We start from the raw sequence: 15052 nt of genomic DNA, 5'->3' as shown, positions 1-15052 counted from the left end.
AGCTGGGAACCCAGCCAGGGTTGCCAAGCAGCAGGACACCTTTCTGGCCCTGAGTGCCTCCTGGGAAAGGAGTGGGTTAAATAGGCATGGAGGGGCCCACTCTCATCACGGACCTCCAGAATCCTCCCTGCAGGAAACCCCATGGACCTGCAGGAACTCAGATGGACATCTGAGTTAGCAGGGAGTGCTGCTTAGAGAGTTGACAGAAACAGGACTCCAGCCTGTGTAGAGCCCAGAGGCTTTGGCACGGGAATGGCTGCAGGGGTGCATGGCCAGGGATACCCATCCCCTAAGACTTGCCATGCTTCTCTTGGTGGCTTTGGCCTTTGTTGAATGGTGGACCTGGACAGAACAGGGTTCTCTTGACCGTGAGATGGGGCCGGTCTAATCTGAGTGCCCCACTGTATGAGTGCTGGCCTCTCCCAGGGTGCCTGCCTGGCAGCATACACTTGCAGCACAGCCTCAGATGCCCAACCAGGGTACCTCTGAGCAGCCACTGCCATGACTTTTTCACTGGCAGACCCTGCCTGACCATCAGAGAGCTTTGGCAAACAGGGCCCTACCAGTGCACACCTGCGCACAGCTTTACCCACCATTTTGCTGGCAAGCAGCGACCCACAGCCTCCCCCAACCACTTTGCCAGCACATGTGCACAACAGCCCCCACCACCCTGCCGTTGCACCAACAAAGCGCTTTAGCCAGCACTCCCCATAGCAGTCTTTTGCCAGTAGACCAGTAACACATTGGCCACTCCAGCACAGCAGTTGTTTAACCTGAGGGGCCAGAGGACAAAGCTGTGGGCCTGGTCCTAGCTCCCAGGGTTAGAGCATGAGACCTATTTAAACTAAAGAGCATCTACACAGCCATAGAAACTATCCACAAAATAAACAGACACCCTACAGAATGGGAGAAAGTATTTGCAAACTACGCATCTGACAAAGGTCTAATATCTAAAATCTATAAGCAACTTAAGCGAGAAACAACCCCTTAAAAAAATGGGCAAAGGACATGAGCAGACACTTCTCAAAGGAAGGCATACACATGGCCAACATATGTATGTGTTGGCATATGAAAAAAATGTTTAAAGCCATTAATCATTAGAGAAATTCAAATCAAAACTATAATGAAATACCATCTCACACCAGTCAGAATAGCTATTTAAAAGTCAAAAAAAAAAAAAACCAACAGATGCTGGTGAGTCTGGGGAGAAAAGAGAACACTTCTACACTATTGGTGGTATTGTAAGTTAGTTCAGCCAACTGTAGAAAGCAGCTTGGAGATTTCTCAAAGAAGCTTAGAGCTACCACTTGAACCAGCAATCCCATGAGTACTAGGTATGTACCCAGAGGAATATAAATTGTTCTACCATGAAGACATATGTATGTGTGTGTTCATTTTAACACTATTAATAGCAAAAACATGAGATCACTGGTGGACTGGATAAAGAAAATGTGGTACACACACACCATGGAATACTACACAACCATAAAAGGAACAAGATCATGTTCTTTGCAGCAATATGGATGTAGCTGGAGGCCATTATCCTAAGCAAATTAACACAGGAAAAGAAAACCAGATACTACATGTTCTCACTTAAAAGTGAGAGCTAAACATTGAATATACATGGACACAAAGAGGGAAACAAGAGACACCAGGGCCTACTTGAGGGTGGAGGGCGAGAGGAAGATGAGATTGAAAAACTACCGCTGAGTGCTATACTCACTACCTAGATAACAAAATAATTTGTATGCCAAACACTGGTGAAGTCAAGGTTACCTACTTAACCCTGTACATGTACTCCCTGAACCTAAAATAAACTTTGGAAGAAAAAATAAGACATAAAAAGTAAACTGTTGACAAATTAACACCAATTGCATAAATAAATAAGTAAAAAGAAAACTAATAAAAACTCTACACTTAAGAAAGAAAGAAGGGTTCCAAATGGGTATTTTTACCAATGGGTAAAAATGAAAACATATCTCCTTTGTGCTACCCATCTTTGTTTTCTCTCCTCTGCTTTTTTCCTCAGTCTTGTTGTACCAGAAGATGATGTAGTGCTCTTTACATAACTCCCTTCTTTTTTAATATAATTTGTAAAGGACAAATTCTGAAGAATTGAGATATTCTGTTTCTAATACTGAAATCCTATTTAAGTCAATGATGGAAAACACAACTCTGACTTTTGTTTTGCTCATGTATAAAACTTTCCTATATAATTTCAGTCATTTTATATTAGCATTAGTCATTGAAACATGTTATTAGTCATTTCTTTCCTTCTTAGTTCATAGTTTTGTCTAAAAGAAAATTTAAATACGGACATGAAAATAATTTAATTCAATAATAGAAATTATTCTTCTACCATGACATGTTGCTGTTTCTCAACTAGTGAAGGGAAACTACCCTTGCTCTTTGATTCTCTAAGATGCTGGATAGTCCTTAAACCAAGAAAAGGACTGAAGTAATGTGGGGCCACTAACTGTGTGGCTCAAAGGCAAATAAACTTAATCTCTGAGTTTCTATTTCCACTTCTAAAAATATAAGAGATTTTCACTCGGAATATGTTGAAGAGCCTTTCTAACTTTACTTTTCTATGTATCTGTATTTCTGACCACATTATACATGTGCCTACTCATTGTTCCCTTATAACTTAGAGTTTCCAGAGCTGATTTTACCCCCGGCCACACAGTCTGTCTCAGTGGGCATAATGGTGTCTACCAGTTTGTCTCTGTGCTACTTAGGGGGCTCTTGAATGACCTAAAGTCATAAATTGATACACTGCTGACTCCCAGCTGTAACATAAAAACAATCATTTTTGTTTTCATCTTTGAAAGCTTCCTAGGAAAGCATTTTCAGAAAAATTTCAACACTGTTTCCTTGAGAGTGGGGTTTGCAAATGTATATATGAAATATGAGGAAATTTTCAAAATACGAAAATTGCAGAAGACACTTTGCACAGAAGCTGAATGATGGGGAAATTTTTGTGGGAATAGTTTTGAGACATCTCAACCTGATGTCTTTATGCACTTTATATGAAACTTTTACATTTGTTTCTTACAGAACCAAGTAAGTTTCTCCAAAACTGAAAGATATATTGATATATTTACTTTTAAAATATGTATGTTAGCAAAACCTGGAAATATTTTCTTCTTTTTATATGTCCTCAAAGCTATATACATAGAAACTTGAATTCAAGTGAATTGTGCCATACTTTCTTTAAAGATAAAATCACTCTTAAAATCTCTTTTAAATATTTTAGATTACATATATATGAACAGCTCTGCTAATTCCCTTAGAGATCTGGTCTTTGCCAAAGACCTTAGAAAGGCTACATTTCGCTCTGCTCTATTCATCTCTGCTTTTCATCAGAGAATCCCTAACATTTATTCGTTTTTGGAAGAAACAGTCTCAGACAGTTCTTTAAGTCTCCATAAATGTGCCTGTTTTGGTTGCTAAACTCAGAAAGAGAAAGAAAACGAGATTAGGAATATGTGTGTTCCAGCCTCCATTTTCCATAAGAGTTCCTTTCTTCCACTAAAAACCAAACAAAATAAAACAAATCATCTAATATAGGGAAAGAAAATGCAAAGAACATGGATTTGTAGTCAGAGGTTGATTCAAATAATAATGCTACTACCAACAAACTGTGTGATCTTAGGTAAAACATAATTTCTGTAAACCTTCCAAAGTGATATTATAATGCTCCTCTCTCTGTGTTGATATGAAGTTTGAATGAAATAATGAAATTGTATATGATCTCCCTATAGGGAAATATATCTATAATTGAAGATAGTTACCATCCCTCCCAACACTATTAAGTACGTGGTTTTAAGGGGACTCCCAAAGGGATAAAGCCATACAGAAATATCTTGAGGATGACAGGATATCTAAAAAACAGATGGACCCGCATTACTCTTCAAACCCAATTCTTCCACCTGTGGGGAAGGCAATGAATATAGTCCTGGGAAGTTGCAGCACATGAACAAGGAACCGAATGTTTATTATAAGTTATTTGAGTTGAGTTCTTATACGGGCTGTATAAGAACTGAATATAAAGTATGTGTGATAATAATATTCTGGAGTATAAAATAAGACAGTGGATGTATAGAACAATGTTTTTTACTGTATTGACACTAGCCATTCATATCCCCTCAATTTCCCTCTTCCTTCTTCTGAACCCAGGCCCCTCTGCTGATGCTCTCTCCTTGTACTGTGTGCCTTCCTTGCACTGGCAATGATGTTCCCCCAGTGGACTTGGTTAACCCTCATTGAAAATAATATACAGCATTTCTATGAACTAATTCACCTATTTATTTCCCTATATTGTTTTTTGCCAAAAATAGCCTTGTCTTACCACAGAGAAGCTTCTTATTCACAGGAGTCATGATGATTTCTACTCAAATCTTTGACGGTCACCTTGGTTTTTAAATGCTCACACTTCGAGCATATTTTTCAAATCCTTAAAAACAGTATTTATTGTATTTAATACATGTCTCAATGTTAAGAATTCACGTTTGACAAGATAAGCGTTTTTATCTACTCTTCCTTTACTTCAAATCAGGTTTCTGGTCTATATTTCCTGTGTACGTGAAAGGATCAGGACAAAATAACTTAGGTTGTTTCTAATGCCCTTAGGAGACTCTTCTTAACTCTGTGTTATCAGGCATTAACAGTTCCAGTTACGGAAATCATTAGAATTTATTTTTTCTGACAGGTAATTGACCCATAGCTCTCAAGGGTGGAGTGAGTGGAAGAGAAAAATGAGATCCCAAGCAAAAATAAACTTTCAATAATTAGCCCCAGCAGAACAAGTTCTGCTGGCATTTCATTGGCCCCTGCTGATTGTGAGAACCCAGTGTTCTGATGTGTCCTCAAGCTCAGACACTGCATATGATTACACCCTTCCACTCACTGAAGGAGTCAGACGAGGGTAGACCTAACCATTATCCTGGCATTTCACTGGTTTCCAAACAATATGTTCCTTAGAACTTCAATTTAATAAGATGCTAACGGGTGTTAAGCAAAAAGTTTCTGTAGTCACATTCTTTTGAGAAAAACCTCGTCAAACTAAATTAAACAGAAATCTTTGTTGTAAGACTTCTCAGAGCATTTAATACACAAATGTGTAACGTGACTCTCCCAAAGAAAGATACAGTAACGTAGTTAACAGCTTGTATATTTCCAAGGAACTCTTTGTTTTTTACAGAATACAGTATAGAGTATATTGGTAGGAAATCTAAATCAATATCACAAATATATCAATTTTAAAATGCTTCCAAACAAAAATCTGCACTGAAAATAATTTCACCAGTAAGTCCACCGTTATTTGTTCAATGAGTACCAGTTTAGTCTTTGCCAAAATAATCATTTAGCGTGGATCTAGAGTCAAGAAATAATGACTGTATAGCTAGCTTGTGAAGAATAAGATTTAATGGTTTTTTTAAATTGTGGTTGTTCAAGTTCAACAGTTAATTCAGATAAATTAGTTTCCAAATCAGATTTGTAATTACTACCTTACTGATGCAATTTAAGTAGTGCGATTGACTTGTTCAAAGAATAAAATGATTTTATTAACCAGCTCCTTGTTATACTGGAAACCACAGGATTACTCCATAAAAGCAGAATTAACATGTCTATAGGAACCATCTCTATGAAAATGTTCATAAACATGCAAAAAATATTATTCAGTAAATATCAAATGGGAGGCATAAGATCTTCACTCAGAAAAATGTTTATTATAAGTTATTTGAGTTGTAATATTTTATAAATAGGGAAAATTTTTAATACTGAAGCTTTAGATACTATATTTAAAGATTTTATAGAGAACTATGCAAATAATAATCAAAATATTTAGATAGTTAATCCCAAATATGATAAACTCAGACATGACAATACATTACGCTTTCTTAGAAAAAAACCCAAAATGTTATTGTTGTGGATTTTGTAGATATTTTAGTTTATAATGAAGTTGATTTTTATCAATTGTTTCCATTTTTTTCTCACCAATACTTTTTTCCTCTCCAAATGCTAAATATTTCATAATATTTTTTGTAATGAAAGAAATGTAAATATTTTATATTGTATAAGTTATATCACATTTGAGATTTAGAGTCTTCTTTTATTAATTAAAGATAATACCAAGACTATTGCAAGAATTAAATGAAAGAAGGTCTATAAGGTATATATTCATACACTGGACAAACAGGGTGTAAATTAGGCATTACCTTTTTTTTATAATGTTATGTTTAAAAGGTGATTTAGCAGACATCAACAGGGGAGTTGAATCAATAATTTATGTCTATTTGGATTTTAGAATCTAAAAGCCGTGTAATATAAAACTATCTCCCTCATCCTCGAAACAACAAACATTATTTCATAAACTACTTTTAAGGCTACAGAAACTCTTACTAGTTCTCCTTGTATTTGAGGTCCTAGCCAGTACAATGATACATAAAAAAGAAATGAAAGGCAGATTGAAAAGAAAAGGGATACAGAGTGGAAATAGATTATCATCTATTCACAGACAAGATGAATGTGTAGAAAATCCTAAGGAATCTACAAAAGTAAAATTGCTAGAAATAATAGAATTTAGCAAACTCACAGGATGCAAAGTCAGGATACATAATTCAGTATATTTTTATATACCAGCAACAAATAATTGAAAAATAAATTTAAAAATAATACCATCTACAGTCACACCTAAAAGCATGAAATGTTTGAAAATAAATTTAGCAAGGTGTGAGCAAGACCTTACCCAGAAAACTGTCAAACATTTCTGAGAGAAATAGAAGAAGATAAATAAATGGAGAGATACAAATTTCATGGACTGGAAGACTAAACGTTATTGGGATCTCAGTTCTCCACAAATATATCAAGAGATTCAATGCAATCCCAGTTAAAATCCCAGCGAGCAGTAATGTAGAACTTAATAAACAAATTCTAAAACTTGCCTGAAAATGCAAATGCTTAGAAAAAAGAAAAGATGTTTTAAGGCTTAATATAAATCTGTAAAAAATTAAGATGGTGTGCTATTTGAATCATAATAAAATATATATCAACAAAATAGAGTCCAGAAATAATCCACACATATATTATTGGTTTATTTTCAACAAAGATTCAAGGCTGGGTGTGGTGGCTCATGCCTGCAATCCCAATGCTTTGGAAGCCAAGGGGTGAGGATCGCTTGAGCCTAGGCAATTGAAAACAGCCTGAGCAACATCGCAAGACCCATCTCTACAGAAAAATAAAAAAATAAAAATGAGTCGGGCAAGGTGGCACATACCTGTAGTCTTAGTACTTGGGAGGCTGAGGTGGGAGGATTGCTTGAGCCTAGGAAGTTGAGGCTGCAGTGAACCAAGATTTTGCCACTGCACTCCAGAGCAGTGACAGAGTGAGACCCTGCCTCAAAACCAAACAATGAAAGATTCAAGATAATTCAGTGAGGATACAATAATCTTTTCAATAAATGATGCTGAAGTAATTAGATATCCATATGAAAATAATACGAACCTTGCCATTAACATTCACATTGTATCCCAAAATTAATTTAAAATGAGATATATTGTAAAAATTAAAATTACAGAAATATTAGAATAAAACAGAAGATCTTTGCAAATTTGAGGTAGGCAATCATTTCTTAGGACACAAATCATGAAAGAAAAAATAATAAATTTGTCCTCATTAAAATTAAAACCTTTTTCTCTTTGAACAATACTATTATTAAAATGAAAATGCAAGCTATGGATGGGGAGAAAATGTTTAAAATACATAGATCTGACAGAGAATTTGTATCTACAACACATAGATAATTTTTACAAGACAATAATCCATTGATAAAATTGGCAAAATATTTGAACAGACGCTTCGCAAAGGAAAATATACAAATGGCTACTAAGCATATGGGGAGATGCTTATTATCATTTATTATCAGGGAAATGCAAATTAATGCTAAAATGAGAAACCATTACAGACCCATTAGAATGGCTAAAATGAAAAAGCCAGGCAAGGATGTGGAGGAACTGGCTTTATAATACATTGCTGAAGGAAATGTAAAATGATACACCCACCTTGAAAAACAATTTGACATTTCCCTATAACATTAATCAAGCTCTTATCATTCAACAAAACAACACAAATGTCCATCATCAGGTGAATGGATAAGCAAATTTTAGTATATTCATACAACAGAATACTATTAGCGATACACAGGAATGAAATATTGCTACTACAAACAGCATGTAGGAATTTCAAAATCATGAAAATGAAAGTCAAAAACGAAAGAGTACGTAACACAGGATTTCATTTATATAAAATTCTAGGGTAGGCTAAATTCATCTATAGTAACAAAAAGCAGATCTGTGATTAGCTGGTTCTGGAATCAGAGATGTTGATTGCAAAGGGAATGAGGAAAAGCGATGGGAATGTATTGCCTCCTGATTGTGGTGAAAACTATATGGGATGAACATTGGACAAAACGTATTGAATAGTTACAGCAGTGCCTTTTATTGTGCACAAATTATATCACAATAAAGTTGATTTAAAGGAGAAGAAGAAGGCTGGGACCTGTGGCTCATGCCTGTAATCCCACCACTTTGGGAGCCCAACGCAGTGGATCACTTGAGGTCAGGAGTTCGAGACCAGCCTAGAACATGGTGGAACCCCCATCTCTACTAAAAATACAAAAAATTAGCCAGCGTGGTGGCTATTCGGGAGGCTGAGGCAGGAGAATCACCTGAACCCGGGAGGCGGAGGTTGCAGTGAGCCAAGGTTGCATCGCTGCACACCAGCCTGGGCGACAGAGTGAGATTCCGCCTGAAAAAAAAAGAAGAGAAAAAGAAGAAAAGGAAGCAGAGAGTCAGCCCATGCCAGACCAAGTGCCGCAGTAGAGCGAAACTATTTTTCTGGCATACTGGGCCTTGCTTTGTTAGAGCACCACAGAGGCAAGACTCCCAAGGTAAAGGCTACTGGGGTATAGAGTCAGAAAGCTTTGACAGCCACGGAAGTTCACATGCCCAGCATGGCTTGGCTTGTAAGCGGCAAAATTATCCCCTGCCTTGAGAATGGTGAGGGGTTAGAAGACGCTTGGAAAGTACTGCACAGACAATTATGTCACTTGGCGTGGTGCAGAAGTGGTAGATGAATCTCTTGCTGAGAAGAGGACAACAGGATCTTTCTGATAGGAATGAGAAATGACACAGCCACAGCCTGTATGTGCTGACAACTGGGATCCAGGTGTGATGCCAACATGTTCAAAAGTTAACTGGGATCAAGTTCTCTTGGTGTCACAGGCCTGGACAACTAAAGTCTCAGACTTTAGACACAATTCTAGAGAAAGAGAGTGGGAACCCCAAATTGTCACCTCACACAACAGTCGGGGTGCATATTAGTTATTGAGTTGTGTTATAGAAAAATAAATTGGAGCTTTCTCACATCTGAGGTTTAAGCTGAGATCTGTACTTTGTATATCTATGATCGTCAAGTAAATTTTTGCTTGTAGATGTTCCCTTTTCCTTTTAATGAGGAACACAACAGAGATCACCAATGTTTTAAAAGTAATCTCCTTACCTTAATACTCTTATTCAAAAAAAAAAAAAAGAAGAAGAAACTGTGCTAGGACCCTTAAAATTTATTTTTGGTAGAAATAAGAAATCATCAACCCAATGTAGTTACATATACACCTCTCACAAAAAGATTATACAGCCCAGGCACCTTGTGCTGCCAAATTCGGAGTCACCAAGCCGACCTGGAAGACTTCCTGCCACTCTTGCACAGCCGGGATGAAACCGGGTCAGCCTGTCGCTTTGGAAGCTGCTTGACTAAGGAAAGGAGAGCATGTTGAGAAGGAGGTGGGAGGAGCGTGAAGAAAAAAAGGATAGAAACAGCAGAGGTTTTGCAGGAATTTTGAGAATAATCAAACCTTTCTTATCTTGACTATCAGCCTTCAAAGGGAAAGCCAAAAAAATCGATGTTAATGTATTTTCTGCTTTACAAATCATCAGTCTGATAGGGAAAATGCAGAGTGGATTACATAGCCTCCTCAAGATGTTTCAGAAGAAAAATACCAAAGGTGAACCATAAGTGGAAGGCGCTACCCACAGACCATGGAAGCGTCCAACAGGAGGCAGAATTAACTCTGGTAGATTTGATTAATTGTCCATTAGGGATCATCCACTTCCACGCCACCCCACTATGAAGCTATTCCCATATATAAACTATACTAACTATACTAGCACTATCGTATCTGCATATAAAGCCTCTATTTATTTGCTCATACCAATTTCTGCTTTCTCGTTCCTTATTGTTTAAATAATTCCCTAGTTAATAATGGATAAACAGTCTTTTCTTCCCTTCTCCTATATTTCTGTGTGAGTTATTTTAACCTGAACTGTAACTATGCTGTTTCATAGGAAAGTATTCCTTGAACTGACTGCAAGTATTTTATTTTATTTTTCTAATAATCTTAGCAATATTGAACATAAAGATAATTCTAACATTTGTGGCATAAAATAGAAGTCTTGTTTAACAGAGACCATTAGAATATAATTGTTGTGATGCTAAGATTTACTTTTAAATTTCATATGCATAAGTAATTGACAGAATGACAGATCTCCTAAGGTAGATGATGGATTATAACAGAATAGCAACATTTCAAGTTCTCTCATTTAAGATTGTGAGATTCATTTTGTTAGAGCAGTGGTTTTCTTTTTTTAAATTTTTTGGTTTTATTTTATTATTATTATACTTTAAGTTTTAGGGTACATGTGCACAATGTGCAGGTTAGTTACATATGTATACATGCGCCATACTGGTGTGCTGCCCCCATTAACTCATCATTTAGCATTAGGTATATCTCCTAATGCTATCCCTCCCCCTCCCCCCACCCCACAACAGTCCCAGGCATGTGATGTTCCCCTTCCTGTGTCCATGTGTTCTCATTGTTCAATTCCCACCTATGAGTGAGAACATGTGGTGTTTGGTTTTTTGTCCTTGTGATAGTTTACTGAGAATGATGATTTCCAATTTCATCCATGTCCCTACAAAGACATAAACTCATCCTTTTTTATGGCTGCATAGTATTCCATGGTGTATATGTGCCACATTTTCTTAATCCAGTCTATTGTTGTTGGACATTTGGGTTGGTTCCAAGTCTTTGCTATTGTGAATAGTGCCACAATAAACATACGTGTGCGTGTGTCTTTATAGCAGCATGATTTATAGTCCTTTGGGTATATACCCAGTAATGGGATGGCTGGGTCAAATGGTATTTCTAGTTCTAGATCCCTGAGGAATCGCCACACTGACTTCCACAAAGGTTGAACTAGTTTACAGTCCCACCAACAGTGTAAAAGTGTTCCTATTTCTCCACATCCTCTCCAGCACCTGTTTTTTCCTGACTTTTCAATGATCGCCATTCTAACTGGTGTGAGATGGTATCTCATTGTGGTTTTGATTTGCATTTCTCTGATGGCCAGTGATGGTGGCATTTTTTCATGTGTTTTTTGGCTGCATAAATGTCTTCTTTTGAGAAGTGTCTGTTCATGTCCTTCGCCCACTTTTTGACGGGGTTGTTTGTTTTTTTCTTGTAAATTTGTTTGAGTTCATTGTAGATTCTGAATATTAGCCCTTTGTCAGATGAGTAGGTTGTGAAAATTTTCTCCCATTTTGTAGGTTGCCTGTTCACTCTGATGGTAGTTTCTTTTGCTGTGCAGAAGCTCTTGAGTTTAATTAGATCCCATTTGTCAATTTTGGCTTTTGTTGCCATTGCTTTTGGTGTTTTAGACATGAAGTCCTTGCCCATGCCTAAGTCCTGAATGGTAATGCCTAGGTTTTCTTCTAGGGTTTTTATGGTTTTAGGTCTAACGTTTAAGTCTTTAGTCCATCTTGAATTAATTTTTGCATAAGGCACAAGGAAGGGATCCAGTTTCAGCTTTCTACATATGGCTAGCCAGTTTTCCCAGCACCATTTATTAAATAGGGAATCCTTTCCCCATTGCTTGTTTTTCTTAGGTTTGTCAGTGGTTTTCAAACAGGGATTTTGTTGGTGAGCAGGGCAGGAGTATGGGTATCACTGAAGAGATGATACTAGAACCATCTGGGGAGGTTTTCAGATTTCATTTCTCAAATTCTGATTCACCTACAGGGAAAGGTTGTAGACCCTAAAACAATTTCCCTAGGCAAGCTTAATATGTGTCCTGTACTCCCATCCTTAACCCCCCATCACTAGACTGAGAGGCACTGTGTTAAATCATTTTGCTTATCCATTAGATGGGCTTCATTGAGTAATGGACAGGGTGGAGGGAAGGGAGTCAGCCTTTACCTAGCACTATGTAAGTGTAGTCGCCGTACTGGCCACTTTTCATACAATGGGGCTTAAGAAGGTCTCCAGCAATGACATCTCTGGAATCTTTAATTCCCTCAAGTAGGATTTAGGGAATTAGCAGTCAGTGATTCTAACAATGAATGATCTAAGTTGTCCCCAGGGACACTAGATAAAGGTATTATTGGTCTCCAAATGGCCTCCTTTTGCAAAGTGTTGTATAATAGCAGTAAGTACTCTGAATATATCACGCTCTTTGATTGGCAGGCCCCGGGGATGGTTTGCTCAGAAATACACTTTGGAGCTGCCATTTACTAATTTGAATCTGTTGTTACTCAGAAGCATTGTATTGCAAGATTGAAAATCTGAGGAAATATTCAAACAGTCTAACAATGAGAAATACATTTATACAGTTTAAATATTGAAACACTGAGCAAGAGGTTGATGATATCACATTGTTCTTTAAGGTTTGATTTCTATGTCTCCTACTCTCCAAGTGAAAATTGTAGCCCATATATCTTTATTTCTCTAAAGTATAATTAACATGTTCTAGCTTTTTATGAGAATGAGAGGCAAGAATTGAAAATTAGTTACATATATAGGGGAGCATTAAACAATATGGGGATTGGGGTTCTGACCACTGTGCAGTTGAAAATCTGTGCAATTGCAATTGGTTAATGTATCTCTTAAACCTCTTTTGACCTATAAATTTAGCCTCCATCTCTTTTCTTTCCTTTCAATTATTTGTTGAAGAAGCTGTTGTTGGTCCTCTTGTCCCCTACAGTCTGGTCTGTGCTGATTGCATCCCTGTGGTGTAGTTTAACGACTTCCTGTGTTCTCTGGATTGCTCTAAATTGAGAGTTGGATCCAGAAGTTACATTGTGTTGATATTCCAATTTTGTTACAAGACTGCTTTATGGGCAGTGATACGTTCATCATCCCACTTTTTGTTGTGTTAACAATCATTGATGCTCAATGTCTAGATGTGGCAACATGTTTTTCAAATGAAGATTTAACAGGAATATCTGGGTGCATGACCTTTTTAGAAAAAATTAATCCACTAAAAATGAGCAAGAGTAGCAGCTACCCACTTTAGATAGGATATGTGTTCTCTGGACCCAAAAGTCCTCATAAACCCACTTCCCAGTCATCTGCACTTGGTCTGTGCCTTCATGTATATTTTCTTCTGATCTCCAATAGGACTTTACCATCTCAAGCAGAACTTCTGCCTAAATGGAAGCAACATAGAGAGTTGAAGTTTTTCATTTGTTTGTTTGTTTTAATTAAAGCTAGTAAACACAGAAGGATTAGAGTAGAGCAAAAAAGAAATACAGTATTGAGGAAAATATTTATATAGAAGAATGAAAGTACTTTTGGTAGTAGAAAATAAAAAGTAATAAATATGAGTAACTAGTAAACCAAACATAGTTCAAAGATTTGTAGTTTGAATATATACTATGTCAGAATGACAACTCAAGGAGAATTTAACAATCTCTCAAACATTTCTCTTGCAAGGACTAAAATATTTTATCCATATCCAGTCTAAAGTCATGATAGGTTTAATTTACTCCAGTCTAGTAGTATCAAGGTATCATTTTCTAAATACAGTTTTACTCTGCCAAGTTTTAAATTATTTTAGTTTGACTAAATTTTGTCTTCATCTATCTTACCTTCATCTTTTGGTTGTGAATCTGTTATAGTAAGATGCCTCTGGCTTCACAGTAAGTTCTCTGATCATCTGAATCTGGCTAAATTGTTAATAAATACAAAGAGTTCTTTAAACCACAAACAGTGTCCCAGAGGAGAAAGTAACCAACAAACATTGAAGTAAATCCTGGTCAGAACGCTTATTGAAATCCATAAAAAAAAGAAAAGACAAATATTCTCCAGTCTAGTTAAGCACAATAATAAAATAGTAAGATCATTTTTAAATGGTAAGATCACTTTGCTCCTAGACAATCTTATTTAACAGTATCTTGGTTTTTATTCTTTAAGTCTCCTATGAATAATGAAAATTATTCTTCTACCCTAACAGATGTTAAAATAGTATTTCTTCACTGGAAGCAAACCTTATATTTCCACTGTCAATACTTTAGGGAAACAATAGCATTTTGGGGAAAGGAAAGAAAGAACACTAAAATGTTACTTAACAATAACATTCTACATACTATTCTAGAAACAGGAAGCTCATTAAGAACATATTAAGCAGCTCCACACAGGATTTCTGAGGAGGTTTTTGGAGGAATTATTTGTACCCAAAAGGAGCTCTGAATTCGTTTGTCAGAAAGAGTGACTAAAAACAACATACACAAAAAAAGAGAGCCACAGGAAAAAAAAAATTAATATTTTTTTGTATTTGGACATGGCAGCCGAACCATTGGCCATAGATTAATTCATTAAATAAATATTTACTGAACCCTAATTTTGTGATAAAATCTATAGAAAGAATGACACCTGTTTTTGAAGAACAATCTGGTGAGAGTGACAGACTCAAAATATGAATTACAATAAAATGTGGTCAATGTCAATACAAACACGGACAAATCGTTCTTAGAACGCATATGAAAGGGTCAATTGTTTTGCCTAACGGAGTCAAGGAAATATTCACAAAAGGAGTAAGTTGTGATTTGGGAGTTAAAGTTTAAAAGACAAGAAGCATGGGAGGTAGGGAGTAGCAGACAAGAGCCAGCACAAAGATGCAAAGACACAAATGTACATGGTGCATCCTGTATAACACTG

The sequence above is a fragment of the Pongo pygmaeus genome, chromosome 7 (assembly GCF_028885625.2).
Source record: "Pongo pygmaeus isolate AG05252 chromosome 7, NHGRI_mPonPyg2-v2.0_pri, whole genome shotgun sequence".
Lineage (NCBI taxonomy): Eukaryota > Metazoa > Chordata > Mammalia > Primates > Hominidae > Pongo > Pongo pygmaeus.
Note: the sequence above shows the minus strand (reverse complement) of the source record.